At 40.2% G+C, this 17211-nt stretch overlaps 1 pseudogene; it reads right to left on the bottom strand.

Annotated features, from left to right (window-relative positions):
* Positions 1 to 9013: 9013 nt before the first annotated feature.
* Positions 9014 to 16190, bottom strand: LOC109194612 (uncharacterized; annotated as a pseudogene).
* Positions 16191 to 17211: the final 1021 nt, after the last annotated feature.

The following is a 17211-nucleotide window of genomic DNA, read 5'->3' as shown; positions in this document are numbered from 1 at the left end:
TCAATCTCTAAAAGAATCCCTGGAGTTCAGCCAGAAGCAGGTGGAAACACTTGCTGCAGAAAACGCCACGCTACGGGACTCGGTCAAATCTCTAACTGAAAATGTGACCCAATTAAACTTAGAAAATAAAAAAATAAAAGAGACCGTTATGGATTTACAAGCCCGTAGCATGAGAGATAATCTTGTGTTTTCTGGTATTCCAGAGTCTGCCGGAGAGGACCCGGAAACGACCGTGAGAAGCTTCATTAAAATCCACCTGAAGCTGCCGGAGGACACGGTGAAAAACATAGGGTTTGAAAGAGTGCATCGCATCGGGGCTCCGAAGACAGGAAGCGGGAGACCGCGTCCTACTGTGGCCAAATTCGGCCACTTTAAGCAGAAGGAGCAGGTGAAGAGTCGCGGCAGAGAGCTGAAAGGAACGGACTTCAGCGTGAATCACCAGTTCCCCAGAGAGATCCTGGAACGACGCAGGGTCCTGTTCCCAGTCCGACGTAGTTTTATTCAGAAAGGCTCCCGGGCTGTCATCGCCGTGGACCGGCTCTACGTGGACGGACAGCTCTACCGCGACCCCGGCATCACTCCATGGCTGTATTGACCGCACACCAGATAAGAATCCGCTGCGCTATTCTCTTCACTCACACTCTCTTGTATTAACTTTTGCTTAACTATGTAATATCAGTATGCTAATTTAGTATAACGTTACCGTCACTTTCCGCCAATGCTTTAATTGGAATGTTTCCGTTTTTATTTCTTTTTCCCTCTCTCTCTCTTGTCGCTCACCTTGCTCTTTGGTTTCCTTGCTTCTCTTTTCTTTCACTATGTCGATCACCTGTTTCCCTATCCATCCACAAAGGACACTGTCTATTTCTACATGCTCACTCTGCACGATCACGCACACACATGCGTTTAAAGGCAACACATTTACAACAGCCACACAGTGCACACAGATATAGGACACACACGCACACATTTGCTCATTTTAGTTATTATGCACACACATAGTCAGACCTATGGAGCTTCACGCTGCGCATTTTCTTCTCTTTATTTACAAAAAAAAAAAAAAATATGATGCGTTTCCATTTTCCTCACCGTCTAAGCAAGACACACAGCATATGTCATTAGCCACAAACACACAACTATGGGCACGCTAAGGTTTGTCTCATGGAATGTGCATGGAGCTGGCTCTAGGGAAAAAAGGTTAAAAATACTTAACCAACTTAAAAAACTACAGGCAGACGTTGTTTTATTACAAGAAACCCACATGCCTGTCACAGGTTTGAATAAACTTAAAACACCTGAGTTTCCTAATGTGTTCTCAGCCTGTTATAATTCTAGACAAAGAGGAGTAGCAATTCTAATACATAAAAATATTAATTTCACAGTACTCGATACAGTTATAGATCCAGAGGGCAGATTCCTAATAGTCAAACTATCTATACTTAACCAAAAGCTAGGTATTGTAAGTGTATATGGTCCGAATGTTGATGACCCCTCATTCTTCCACGTTTTTTTTAGTGCACTCTCCGAACACCTAGATTGCACAATTGTTCTTGGGGGAGACCTCAACCTGGGACTAAATGAAGAAATGGATAGGCTCAATACAACAGGAACTCAGCGTAATTGGCAGTCCACAAATATAATCAAACAGTATATGAGCGACTTTGGTCTTTGCGATGCATGGCGCTCCCTCCACCCTAACAGTAAGGAATATTCTTTCTTCTCACATGTTCATCACTCCTACTCTCGTCTGGATTATTTTTTGATCAGCAGCTCACTGCTGAGTGACATTTCAGACACTGAGATTCATCCTATAGCTGTCAGCGATCATGCTCCTGTATCTTTAACACTAATGCAGAAGAATAATACCACACCAAGTAAAAACTGGAGATTTAATACATCGCTGCTCAAAGATGAAGAGTTTATCAAATACTTTAAAAAAGAATGGACTTCATATTTAGACTTTAATGACATTCCTGGAACATCAGCATCTGTCCTCTGGGAAGCAGGGAAAGCCGTGATGAGAGGTAAAATAATCTCTTTCTCATCACATAAGAAGAAAGAAGAAAACAAAAATATTCAAGAACTGGAAAAAAACATCAAATCCTTAGAAAAAGCCTATGTATCACACCAAGATCAAGAAATATTAAACAATTTACGCAAAACAAAACTAGAATTAAATGAAATTATTAATAAAAAGACTAAATTCTTAGTACAAAGACTTCGCCTGCAAAATTATGAACACGGTAACAAATCCGGACAATTTCTTGCTAACCAGTTATAGTTGTTTTTTCTTTATTGATTTTTATGTGCTGTTAAAGATTTATCTGGGAATACAATATATGATCTTAAAAAAATAAACAAAATTTTTAGGGATTTCTATGAAACTTTATATACACCACAAATAAACCCATCTAAAAACGAAATTGATCAGTTTCTGGACAACATAACTCTTCCAAAATTATTAGACACCCAAGCAATGGCACTGGATTCACCACTGATGCCAGGTGAACTCCAGGAAGCCCTGATAAGTATGCCCAATAATAAGGCTCCAGGTCCAGACGGCTTTCCTGCAGAATTCTACAAAGAATTCTGGACGATTCTAGCACCAGTTTTTACAGAATGTTGCAGGAAATCAAAGAAAATGGCAGACTACCACCAAATATGAACTCTGCAAATATCAGTCTCTTACTAAAACCAGGCAAAGACCCTGTATATCCCTCAAGCTATCGTCCAATATCCCTTATAAATGTAGACCTTAAAATAATCTGCAAAGCTCTCTCAAAGAGATTAGAGAAAATAACCCCCTCTTAATTCATCCTGACCAAACTGGTTTCATAAAAGGTAGGCACTCATCAACAAATACACGTAGATTACTTAATTTAACAGACTACTCATGCAGTAAAAACATTGAAACCATAATATTGTCTCTTGATGCAGAAAAAGCATTTGACAGAGTTAACTGGAAATTTCTATTTGCAACTTTACACAAATTTGGTTTTGGAACCTCTTTCATAAACTGGTTAAAAATATTATATAATTCCCCAACAGCTTGTGTCAGAACAAATGATCAAACATCCTCCAGCTTCTGTCTCCTGAGGGGCACCAGGCAGGGATGCCCACTCTCCCCTTCACTGTTTGCAATTTTTATTGAGCCACTAGCAGCAGCAATTAGACAGAATTCAGTAATTAAGGGCATAAAATGCAAGAATGTAGAACATAAAATCAGCCTTTATGCAGATGATGTGTTACTTTTTCTCCAAAACTCACAAACCAATATCTCTGGGGTGATTGAATTGATAAATTCTTTTTCAAGAGTCTCAGATTATTCAATCAACTGGTCAAAATCTACAGTTCTTCTGATTAATTGCTCCTTCCATAATTCTTCTCCTACACCACTGTAATCTGGAAATATAAAATATTTAGGTATTAATGTCTCTCCTAAGCTTTCAGAATTAACTAAATTAAACCACATCCCACTTTTAAAGACAGTAGAAAGCGATCTGGCTAGATGGAAATCTTTACCCATATCACACTGGGAAGGGTTGCCGCTATAAAAATGATGGTCTTGCCAAAAATAAACTATTTATTTTCAATGATCCCAAATAAGCCATCACAAGATTGGTTCAGATCTCTAGACTCATGTATTTCTAAATTCCTTTGGAAAGACAAACCCCCACGTATCAGCTTAAAAACATTACAAAGGACCAAGGATAAAGGAGGATTAGATCTGCCTAACTTTAATCACTTTTTTTTAGCCAACAGGCTTCAGTTCATCTCTAGATGGTTTAAACACAGCTTCTTAGATGAGCCCTGGCTAGATGTAGAACAGGCACTATGTAATAATCTAGAAATTTCAGACCTACTATTTATCAGCTCAAACATCAAAAGACATGAATGCTTTAAAAGCATCAACATCAGCTCTTCTCTGACAGCATGGTGGGAGTTTCTAAAAATGACAGCGTCCTCATTAATCCCATGCAAACGTACACCTATCTGGAATAACCCTGACATATTACAAAACAATAATATGATTAATTTTCCAGAATGGAGTTGTAAAGGAATTAAATACTTAGAACATATATTAGAGGGAACAGAATTTATTCCATTTGACAGACTAGTTACACAATATGGGATCAACAAGAAAAGATTTTTAGAATATCAACAAATTAAATCCATAGTAAAAAAGAGATTTAACCTCAGTCAAGCTGAATTACAAACACCACCAAGTGCGGTACACTTTCTTACTCTTAAATCCCCCAAATTATTATCTAAAATATACAGAACACTTTCTAAAATAGATGAATCAATATCCCTTCCTATTGCAAAGTGGGAAGCAGATTTATCAGTAAGCTTAGACCAAAACTTCTGGTCTCAGGTATGCTTAAAAACCTTTAAATTGATTAAAAATCCCAGTCTGCAATTAATACAATACAAAATACTACATAGAGTGCACTATACAGGTCATCGGATGTTCAAGATGGGCTTTACATCTTCCAACAACTGCTCACACTGTCAAGGCAATACACCAGACAATTACATCCATGCCCTTTGGTTCTGTCCACCAGTGCAGAAGTTTTGGCGTGAGATATGTGAAGACTTATCAAAGTGTCTGAAATGTCACATTCCAGCCTCCCCTTTAGTGTGCTTGCTGAGCAACTTGGATGAGGTCACTGCAGAAATAAACACAGCCCACATTGTTTTTACAGCCCTATGCATTGCCAAGAAAACGGTCCTCCTTAACTGGAAAAATAAAAATAATCTTAATTCTAATCAATATAAAAACCATCTAATAGATCACATTAGTCTTGATACAGCCTCTGCCACCACATTTGATCAATCCCTTTGGGCTCCTTTGATCGGCTTCATCACCTAGTGGGGGTGGGGGGTCATGGTTTGGTCCTGCCTTCGCTATTGTGGTTGATGTGGAGGTTGGGATGGGCTTAGGACGCCAGGAGAATCCCTAGAGACGTTATCCCTGGAGGGCACAACCCGGGGGGTTGTGGTCATAACCTGGTGAGTGGCTCTGGTCGCTCTTAGAGGGTGTTCTCCTCGTGGCTGCGTGCAGCGGGGCTGGGGGATGGTCTGTACTGGCGGATGTAGGTTACTGGCCTGGTAGCCTGGCTGCCCCTGAGTGGATCCGGGGCAGGCGGGGGGCTTGGGGTTCGGGGGTGCTTCGTCTCCGTGATGGGGCTCTGGCTGGGCCTTGGGGGCTTCGGTCCTCGTCGGTGTGTCGCCGAGGTTGTGGGCGGGTGGGTGCACGGGGGCTCAGCCCTGGCGCAGGGGCCTCTGGTGCATCGACCTAACTGGGGGACTCTTCAACTGGCAGGGAGGTTGTTCCATCCTTGCAGAAGTCCACTCTGCAGGTGGGGGAGAGACACAGGAGAGGTGGAGAATAAACCTAACCTGGGTGTCTGTTGTCTTGTGTAGTCTGGAGATGATTGAATGTTGGGGTGGGTATAGTTTCCTCTGCGGTGGGGTGGGGTGGGCTTCCCCAGGTCCTGTGGGGCTTAGCGGTGCTGCTGCTGTGGGCCCCGATCGGGATGGGCCTGGGCTCCCTTGCCTTGGTGGGTACTAGAGGACGGGGGTGCCTACTGGGGTCAGCCGGGGAGCTGGCCCTCCCTTCTTTTCCTCCCCATCCCCGGCTGCCTCCCTCTTCCCGCTCCACCACACCCACCCACACAGGTAGGGCCTTGGGGTGCGGGTGTGTCACCAGGGTGCAGGGGAGGCATTCCCCCCCCCTCTGTCCCCTTCTGGCCACCTGTGCCTCAATTTTATTTCACAACTTAGACATCCACATTATTCACACTCTCATAACACACACACACACACATATATATATATATATATATATATATATATATATATATATATATATATATATATATATATATATATATATATATATATAGGGCCTTGAGGGTGACCACGTTAACGGCGTCCAGAGGACGGTCTGTGTATTCAACCTTACCTCTGGCGCCGGTGCCCACCTCTCAATTTTAAATCCATGTAGACATTGAGGGTTCTCGGGAGGGGCCGTGCTAACACCTGCTGCTCTCTGGCAGCAGCACCATGCCCTCCCTTGTTTTAAATGCACTTTAGAACAACACGCAGCAACACTACACATGAGCGGGAGGAGGGAGGTATGGGGTCTTCACACACCCCCGTTCTCTACTAGCCATCGGGGCGGGGGGCTGGGAGGAGGTGTTGGCTGTCCGATTGGCCTCCCTGCTGCTGCGGAGCCTGGGGTGGTCTGCTTGCCTCCACCCCGGGGGAAAGGGTCACATCTCTTGGGTCTGGGTGCCGTTTCCCCCTCTGGGGGCGAGGGTACCTGGACCCAGGGCATAGAGTATGTTTGGGGAGTATGATTGTGTGTACATGTCTATGTATGTCTATCCCTACGTTGGGTGAGTGCTGAGTGTTTGTATATGTGTGCATGAGGGTGGGAAAGCATGTTTATGTCTGTGTGTGCCTGTTTGTCTGTGTCTATATGTCAGGTCGGGTCTTAGACTCCACCTCCCTGGGTACTCCCAGGCCCTCCAAGTGTGGAGGCCTATCTCCCCTCACCACACTCCCTGCTGGTAACTGATGCCCTCAGGGGTTGGTGCATTGGTGGTTCTTGGTGTCCGGGGCTGGGCGCTCAGGTATGCACCAGCTCACTCCCGGTGGCTACTTGGCGGGGCCCGGTGCCTGTCGCTCGGTCAGGCCTCTTCCGGGGCAAAGGGGGCCCTCGGGCCTCCGGCCTCGGGGCCTGCAACTCGGTTCACTCTGGCACAGCTGGCTGCCGGCAGAGCCGGCGGGCACGCCGGTGCAGCCCCCTCTGGCTTCTGCTCCGTGGTTACTGGGTGACCCCCTCGTCTGGGGATCTCCTCAGCCCTTCCCAGGAAGGTGGCACAGATGCCCCTCCGGTGGTACTCCTTGGGCTCTCGCACTCTGGGTCCTCTGGATGTCTGGAGCCTGGATCTCCTCCATGCCTGCTTCATGCCCTGGGGGACGGGGCTATGGGCCTCCACACCCTCTAGCAGACCTTTACATGGGGAAACCTTTTGTATACAAGCGCGTTGATCCACACAGGTGTGCACACGGGTGTTCACTGTTCGTAGACATAAACTACACCTTTCTTAGCTGCTACTTCAAAGCACATTGTGCGCTGTCTGTCCTGCGTGCTGCACAACAACTTTCAATATTTAGTATTTACTGCTGTTCACACTCAGCTAGATTAACGTGATGGTGTTGTGTTTAGTATGTTGCTTTGTTTTTGTTTGGTTTTTTTTGCTTGTCTTCTCTTCTTTTTCTCTCAACAGGTGATCCAGGAGATTTTTTTTTTTTTTTTTTTTTCTTTCTCTTTGTCTTTGTAAGTGCCCTTTCTCACTGTCCCTTTTCCCTTCTGTTTTTCTTTTCCTTCCTCTCTTTCTTTCTCCCTTTCCTATCCCCCCGTCATGTCTGTCCCATCTGTAACAACTGAAAATAAAATAAATAATAACAACAAAGTTTGATCAAATGGACCAATACGGCAATGCCATGATGATCCATTTGGCAAAATAAATCCATTTGGTATCCTTGTTGGTCTTCAGACAACAATTCTGACGGCTTAAGAACCAAATGGGACAGACAAAAAAAAAAAAAAAAAAAACTTTGATATTTCAGGAGGACAAGTCTCTATTAAACCACCCCTTTTCAAAAAGTTATAAATTATTCATTATATAAGTAGGGAATTAATCTTTTATTACTGTTTTGCACCATAACCGAGCTATAAAAGGGAACTTGTGGACTTCTTTGTTGTGAAAAATCCTTTTAGCTTGTGTTTGTCCTCTTCTACATGTGTTGCCTTTTAACCTTGTAAAATGAAACTTTCTGCAAATAGGCGACAGAAACCAAATTTCATTCATAGTGCATCAGTACAACCTCTGACTTGTAAAGCAGTTTGTTAATATTTGAGAAATATGATTGCTTATTAAATGAGAGACCCATGACTTTTAATTAGGGTGTTATATTGCACTATTACTTATAGAAAGAGCTAGATCTTTTCAATAAGCCTTTTATTCAACTTTATCCCACATATAAATGTTAGTAGATGCTATGCTATTATATAAGGCTGTACTAGTGTTTCCCAAAACTGTCTTTCAATTAATATGAACTTAGCCCTTAAATTAAAGCTTGGATGTTGTTGTTTGTAAGTTTAACTATTAATAAAACTAGATGTTATAATCCCAGTCAGCATGCCCTGATTGGGCCAAAGTCTTCAGGCTACAGAGATGAAGGGTTACTTCCCTTGCATGGTCATGAGACTGATCCGGCAGAACTGGTTGATGGTAGAGGAGCTTTTTTTACTTGGGAAAGCACACTGTTAGACTTTTCATCTCCACTTTACGGTAACATACTGGCATCACTGTTGCCAGCGTCATACCGTGACACCGTGTTACTGTAGCTTACCGTTCTGCAGGATGATACCGTTTTTTGCTGTTGTGGTATAATACTCTTGGACAAATTATGGTAACACACCATAGCTTTTTTTCTACGGTATCTCACTGGCGTCACTGTCGCCAGTGAGATACCGTTATGTCATTATGTCATAAAATACGTCAACAAAGTAACATCATACTGTGATTAAGAAATTGGTATACTACCGTTTATTCGGTATGTCACTGTAAGCCGGATGCAATAGTTACCAGTAACTTACCGTTATCACGCATCATCAGTACCAAAAATATTCATCTCTGCTAGAGGATACCATGTTCCTACAGGCGGTCATTTACTGTTTAACAGGTCGTAATTTACCGTAATTTCAGGAAACTGTAACATACTGTAAGAGACTGGAGGGTTCCAAAAAAAATTGTATTGTATATAAAAAAAAATGTATCATTTATTTATATATATTTATATATAAAAACATATATATACACACTATCGATCGATTGATCGATATAGATAGATAGATAGACACACACACACAAAATATAACTCATGTGCTTTACACCACTTTTTATTTCTGTTCTGATTTTCCTCTGCAGAAATACACATTTCCAAAATCAAAAACTGAAAAGAACTGAAAGCATATTTTGATTGAGGAAGCATTTGTTTTTACTAAACCATTTAACCCATGTATTTCCTCAGATGGTTGTACAAACAATAACAATATTATGTCATATCCATATCATAAAAACCAACATATGCTCAAGTGATGAGTTTTCTTAGTTATATTTTGTAGGGTCTTAAACCTACACTGTGAAGTGCCTTGCATTCATTTTGTTGGCACCATACAAATAAACTGAATTGAAATGAATAGAACATCAAGCCCCACACTTCTGCCTCTATATACACTTTGTCCAAAATACTGGCTCACACTATCAAATCAATGCACAAAGCAGGGTCCACAAGGACATGGATGAGCATGTGTGGTGTGAAGGAAATTGACTGACCTGCACTGAACCCTGACCTGCTTTGTGGACTGAGTTCATTGATTGTTAGGGTGAGCCAATACATGTGACAATTAAAGTGTAAGTAGCTGAAATAATTTTTAACAAACGGGTAAAAGAAGGAAAAAAAAATCAAAACTGTTGCACTCAAAAAACCTATTGGACAGAGACAGCTTCTTGTAAGATGGTGAGAGAGCTTGTCTTCATTGTTCACCTCGTGTAAATGTCCAGAAAGCATGGGCCATGGATCATCTGTGGAGACACAGGTAACAACACATTGTTCACTTAAATTATACAACAAATTCACTATAAATGGCAACAACAGTTACCTAATTTGAAGTTTTCCACTCAAATTCAGTAAGCCGCTGGAGGAAAGTTGTGACATGAGGGTTAATGTGAACAACCTTTCACTTCACAGTGGTCCCAGTCTTTCTGCTTGTCCCAACCTTGGAGGTACATTTTGTTCCCTCTTCAGGGTTTATCCTTACAAAAAACCTTAAAGCATGCCACGATAAATAGTAACATACAGTAACATTGAGTTGTGATGTGAAAAAATGACCTACTTAGGGATAATTCATTCATCATCTATCACAATTAGCTGACTGTTCAAACATAGCTCTGAATCAGTTCCAATGTTGCACACGCTGACTCCTGGTATTCCACGTTCAATACATAGAATGAACCAAAGAAGACTCACATCGCATCAGCAAAGGTGTTCTCTTTGTCCAGCTCAACAATTACACGGCCCTCTGCACTCACCATCCAGCAGGTGGCAGTCATTAAATTTTGTCCTTAAATGTATAGGGGCAACATGTTGTCATTATGCAACATAAAATAATTTCAATACTTCACTTCTTCACACTGTCTAGATAATCAAAGAGCAAATAGCTACGTACAGTTAATTATTAATGGCCTTATGTAGTCTGTGTTAACATATTATAATTGTACATAATTGGTAATTATTCTGCACATTAAACACACCTAACAAAGAGTCAGCCCAATTAAATTAGCATCAACTGAGTTCCATCAACTGTATGGTTATTTTGGAGTTGATAGTCTGTGCTGCTGTTAAACTTTACAGTATTGACTTCAGTATTTTTGCTGTTAGTGTAGCTAGACTACCATGTTGATCAGTAATGTGTAATGTGAAATTTGATATTGTTACTTTGCTGGATTCACTGAGACACATGTCCAACAACCTTGGTTTATAAAGGAAATTACAGAAATGTGAGCTAAATAAACAGAGACTGGATACCTGTCTCCACGAAAAGCTCCTGTGCCAAACAGAAATTGTAATATGGTCTATTCAGTTCTATTTCAAAAATGACTTCTTACCAAGCATAATCAGCCTTGGGGTGATTGGCAGGTTGCTCTCTGCTCCAAGGGACATCCTGGTAGATGTTTCCTGCCAGAAAAAGGACCAAGACATTTTATGTAACAAAAAAACAAACAAACAGGACAGCAAGCAACAGCATTAAACCTAGAGCTGTATGAAAGAAGCTTACATCTGCTAAGACAAAGAGGGAATCTTCATTTTCCTTGTAATACTTCATCATGAGAAGTATGGCTGCTGTGCCAACCTTGTTGTTGGTCAAAACTTCCTCACTTTCTATCTGCTGAAGAAGTGTCCTTATACCAAGGTTCCATTTGAGCTTCTGGCTGGAGAAATAGTTAACAATCTTTCTGCCTTTGGTTATGAGGGGCTGACTTAAGTGCTAACTGCTATCAATACCTGTGAGTTTGTGAAAGTGGTTCAAAAGACCTTTCCGAGTAAACAAGAATGTCCACTGCTCCTGAATTTCAGCTATTGAAAGTGAGGGACAACTGTTGATAAGCTGGTGCTGAGAAATATATGTGAGGCACATGAAGTCATCCACATCAGGTCTCTCCACAGCTCCACGTCCTTGTGAATTAAAAATTGTTAACAGGATGTCTTTCTTTTCCTCTAAAGAAGCTGGCGTTTCCCCCTCAGGAAGTTCAACTGGCTGCCAATTAATACAACCATAGCTATCCACAAAGCTTCTAACTTTTTTAGGTGAGGTTGCATTACTGTTGGGACTGCAGTCTTCCTCATTCCTGGTTCTCTTTGTTTGACGAAGTCTATGTGTTCTATTATCTCGATTAACATGTTCAACTCTAGATTTGATGCTTCTTAGTAGTGAATAATGTCCACAACCCAGTCTTTCTCCCTTTTCAGTAAAATCTGCAAATGTTTGAGGGTATCTGTTTACAATGATCTTAGCAACCTCTTCACAAGATGCACGTTTAGGGTTTCTGCAGAGAACTTGCATGGCCTCCACAACAATTCTAACCATACTTCTCCTGTCCTCTGGATGAGCTCTGTCTCCTCTTGTGATTGCATGTGACAGTCGGAGTGGAAATCTTTCCCAAGGAATCTGTAAGTGTGAGACCCAACAGCTGGAGTAATGGTTGTACATAGTGGTGGACGTGGAGGAGGAGGGGTGAGGTGGATGGCTTGATGTTTCAGGTGATGCAGCAGGGCAAAGCTCCAGAGTAATGGTGTCATTCAGGTTCTTTGGTCTGTTGCCATCTAAAAAAAGAAAGATCATTGGAAAAGCAACTTTATATGGCTATTTCAACAAATATGTCTTCACTAAAAGATGAACCCTGCAATTAGGATTGAGTACTAACAGAAAGGCAGTTTTGGGGACCTTGTCTAAAGATGAAAATCACTCCCAGGACTGCAAAAGAACTACAAACTCAAGGACTTGCATTGAAAAGTTGAAAAATACATCGAAAAATACACTATATTTTACAGTTTGTCACAATTTCCACCCTTAGTCCTACCATTACCAATAAAAGGTTAATGGTGTTAGATTCAGTGTCTACTTTTGTTTATGTTTTCCGTGTTAATTAACTACCAGACAATGTGAGCCCCAAAAAGCTCTTCAATATCATACTGTCTAGGTACATGTGTAGAATGGTATGGTGAAGAAAAAAGAAGCTAATCAGTGACATATGAGTCTATGAGTGACCTTCAAATCATAGACTCAAGTCTATGAGTCTATGATCCACTTTAAATGCAAGAAGCAGTTTATGTATTTGAATTGGTGTGAGAAAGGGTTTGAGATCTTCCGCCTCCACAAACAAAGGTCACTTTTTTGTTGTACGCCAATAATGTCCGTCAGATGTTCTACAGTGCAGATTATTTTCTCTTTGTCTAGTGCCGGCAGGAGGCTTGTGAGTTCCTCTTCAATTTCCATCCCTGAAAAAGAATTAAGAGGAAACTGAATGGTGTAGGGAGACACCAAAAAGGCCTGCCATGTTATAAAGTGGTGGTGGGTAATAATCCATCAGACTGTCAGCATTTACACACACACTTCTTTGTGTAGGGCAACGCAAGCAGTGAAGTCCAAGGTCAATGAGGAGTACTGAGTGATGCAACTTGAGCACAAAGTACAATTCAGAATCGTTAACAACTATCACAGCTATCTTACCAAAAATCAAGCCATCATCAGTGTCATCTACAATGGAAACATAGCCTTTGACATACTTGGTACCTTTGTAGACAACTGCTGACACATCCAAAGTTTGCCACAGCTTCTTGAATGAGAGCGTTGTAAAGATGATGATTCTAATCACTTGTTTCTCCAATGATTTGAACTATAGGTGGAAACATTTGGCCCACTGAGAGGTAGGACTGCAGTAACTGATGCCGTTCAGTCTTGCATAAGTTGACAAAGTTATGCACTGTTCTTGTACATGCTTTGAAATACGAGTGCTTGCTCTCAAACCTAAGGGTCCACAAACGAATGAGTGGTCCAAAGTGAAGGATAAGCTCTGCATAATGTAACAAATAGTGATGTTTTGCTTTTAAAGCTTTGTCAGGAAACCTACTGTGTCTCATATATATATAGTCCTCTATGAAAAAAGTTCTCGATCGATTTTGTCCACTTCTGCTTGTGGAATATTAAATGAAGACAGTTTGGCAGACAGTATTGCAAGAACATCGTGCATTGCACAGCTGCGAAGATCCTGAAATTCCTCTATGATGCTCTGTATAGTGCTGGTTGGCAAGAGCATTTTAGCCTGCATTTTTAAATTACACAAAGCCAACTGTCTTCTAATAGATTAACTGTGTCCTGTCCTTGTATTATGGCAAATTCCCCAATTTTTTGTTGCCTTGACTGCTGAACTGTCTACTTATGTTTTCGAGAAATATGGCTGGAAAATGATGTTCGGACACTGAAGTATTTAGAGCAATCTTCAAATGGACATAATACTTTTTTCCCGTCTTTGATGTGAAATCTGAGATGGGCACAGAGTTGTAAAGTTTTGTGCAGCATACCCACATCCAGGAACTTGACAGTTGAGGTCACCAATGAACTTCTCTCAGTGGTCTCCCTTCTTGTTCTGTGATTCCTAGGCATATGTGAATGAAGGGCAGAAAATGTTTTGAAAGTGGCAGGACAGTTCTCAAGAAAGCCTATAGTTAGCTACATGTTTGTGGCTTTTAACATGCAAACTGAACAATATAAATCTGCATGCACGGAAGCCACAAAATTTACAAATACACATAGTTGCAAAAAGTTCAATGACCAATTACCTTTCCTAAATGACATATGCAATGCAAAAAAAAAATAAATAAAAAAAATAAGAGTATTGTGTATTGAGTATTGGGACCAATTCCTAGTTTTTACATGATCAAAATTATTCACAAGAGGCTTCAATAAACAGAAAATGTGTGCTGACAAAAGACAAGAGAGCAGTGCACAAAAATGAAAAGATATTTGAGCTCGACGCTTTAATGGGTTTAGCCTGACTAAGTCAGCACTCCGCACCGTACAGGTAGTACAAGCACACCTGAAAACACTGACCAGCTAACAGCTTTAAGCATTTGGGCGCGACCTCAGTAGTTCACCGATTCACCTGTTGCAAACGTCCAACTTTCTATCAAGTCTCATAAATCCATCGGCAACCATTACCTAACTAGTCTTTTGAGTCTCCACATTCATAGATATTGATATTTTGTCTTAGCATTTGAATGAAAATAACCTGGCTGGGTAGCTTAAAAGTCAAAACAAACAGTAATAAGAACGCACTTACCTTCAGACTGATTAGCTGGTGTCAATCCAACTTTAATGTGTCCCATGTCAGTCTGTTTTAGGGAAAAAGTGTTAAGTTTAGTTGTTTCATTTACTTTTGAGATACTCCCTCATGGACGAGAAATTTGGAGTCTAGCAGAGTTGTCACGAATAGCATACGATCTTCAGATATAATCCAATCAAACGTGCATTTAACCTGACTGAACTCCATCCAGTTACGACTACTTCTAAGTTGCACATGTTAACGGTCCGTAAATTGTCTCTGTTCTTCTTCCACCATCTCATCATCACTCTGTGCTGTTGATGGCCATGTTGTTGATCTGCTTTTCTTTGTTTGAGTCTGAATTGCGTCTTAAACGTGCAAAACTAAGAAAAGCAGATCAATATTTTCTTCTTCTTGTTATTTAATGGTGGTTGGCAACCAGCGAAAGGAACATTAACCGCCTCGAGCAATATTTTCTATCCCCATTGTTGTTTTGAAAGTGAATACCCGACGTGTGCGTCATACGTCACGTTGTACGTCAGGTGAAGGTGTGGTGTCGGCTATCGCTCTCCCATTGAGATGTGTAACAAGTGCTACACACACCTGTCGCATAAAAACGCTTTAAAAACACAACCCAACGCACTAAACATGAACAAACAAAAACACCCGTGTTACATTATCATGTATATCCAGGACATCTCTTCTGAACCAAGACAAAATGGTGCTACAAAGGAATTATTTCTTTAGGAGAGTGCATTTAATAGCAGTCTGGCCTGCCACAAAATCCACCGCTAAAAATACAGTTTCTGTTTGTCCCAGAATTTATTAATTTTGAGAGTGAAGTTGTAGGACTGATGCTGGTTAGTGGTGTAGGTTTCATGGATGTGACACCTGAACTTGTGTAAAATGACCACCAGAGCATATTCCGAGACTTTTGGTTAGTTCACTGTAGTTAGGCAGAGGTGTCTTAAAAAGTACCACCTTATACAAAACAAATGAAGGTCCAGTATAAGAAAGAATAAGAAGAGAAAAAAGGAACACCCTGCTAAATGAAGTCATTTTTAAACATTACTCTAAATGTAACCATTAGTTTTTGTTGCTGGCCATACAAAAAATAAGTATACTTCAAGTATATTTCCCAAGTATATGTTACCTAGTACGTATACTAATAATGCTTCTTGGGACTACATTGGCCCCCGTTTTAGTACATGAAAGTATTCTTGAAATTAACTTTTAGATGTACTTTTTGTTCACCATAAATGTACTAGCATAATGTCCTCTCCAGTCTATAAGAATATACTTAAAATATACTAGAGTCAATCACAATACTAACCTTACAAGTAACAGTAATTAAAATGCAATTAAAACTTATTTTTCATATATAACAAATCTCTTCATTCCCCAGACAGTAAGATAATAGTTCTTACTATCAGAAGGCATCATTTGTAGAGAACTACACTCACAGTTCAAGTACCAGAATTATATTGTGAACAGGTGAGAAAGTGCTTTGAGAGTTGAGGTTTATTAACTATTGACCCTTTTCACTCACGGTTTGAACAATTTCCTTTTATGATGATTTACCCCACTATTCAAAAGGTAAAAGACATTACACAAGAATTTTTGACAGATTCTTGTTTTAAAACATCAATCATTTGTTTCATAGTTGTTTTAATTTCACAGTTAAAGCACTGCAATGCATGCTGGGTATTTCTTTGTACTTCTAGTAAACCTCAGGTATACTTCAAATAAACTACATACTACATAGTATACTACTAGCACTACTATACTACAAGTATAGACTAAATGTACTTATACTTTTCTGTATACTTGTAACTGTACTTAAAAAGTATACTTAAATGTAATTTGGTCTAAAAAATCAAGAAAAGTAAACTAAAGGTATACTTGCTTGTTTTCTAGTTTTTAAAGTATACTTATACTTAAATATTCGTTTTTGTAAGAGTGAGACTGGTTGTTTGATACAAAGTGGACTGTAATAATGTTTCACATTGTTTGAATAAACAAATACATTTATTAATATATGAGGTTCTATTCAAGAAATTCCATTTGAGTGTGGCTGCAACTTACTCCTTAAGTTAAAAATGATGCTGTATATTGTAGTTTATATGTTATACTACTCTCACAATGAATTGCATTTTATAGTAATACACTCTGAATGAGGATTTAAGTAATTACTCTTAGATCTACAGTAGAAAACAACAGAAATCCAGATGTTGTAATAGTATAATCTCAGTAACATCACCAATTGTTACATTTGCTGTATTTTACAGCTGTTTCCATGAGTACGGTGAGTTACCGTAAAAATAATGTAATCTCATGGAATTTTCCCACAATTACATGCAAATTACAGTACTAAACTGCTAACATCCTTTAGAGTTTTTTACTGTTGATTTTGCAGTACTAAGCTATGGAAGTTACTGCATCCTTTGGTTCCTTTAGTCCTTTGGTTCTGGGTTGTATGTCGCCTGGGATAGTAATTTGTGTGTATCAAAGGATGTCTGTTTTTTCCTTGTAAAAAAGGTTTTTCATAAACTTAAAGGGATCATATGTTGATTGCTCACAAGTTCTACCCCTTGCAGCATTGCACTGTACTGCTTGATATCCCCCTGCAATGACTCAAATACTTTCTATTTCGCTTCTGTGGTATTCTTCCAAAAATTCCTCCAACTTCTCCTTTCTTTTGATTTCTTGTTGGCTGCAGAATTTGAGCCGGGGTAAAGGAGCCTTTTGT

The sequence above is a fragment of the Oreochromis niloticus genome, linkage group LG1 (genome assembly GCF_001858045.2).
Source record: "Oreochromis niloticus isolate F11D_XX linkage group LG1, O_niloticus_UMD_NMBU, whole genome shotgun sequence".
Lineage (NCBI taxonomy): Eukaryota > Metazoa > Chordata > Actinopteri > Cichliformes > Cichlidae > Oreochromis > Oreochromis niloticus.
Note: the sequence above shows the minus strand (reverse complement) of the source record. Positions and strands in the feature narration are given on the sequence as shown.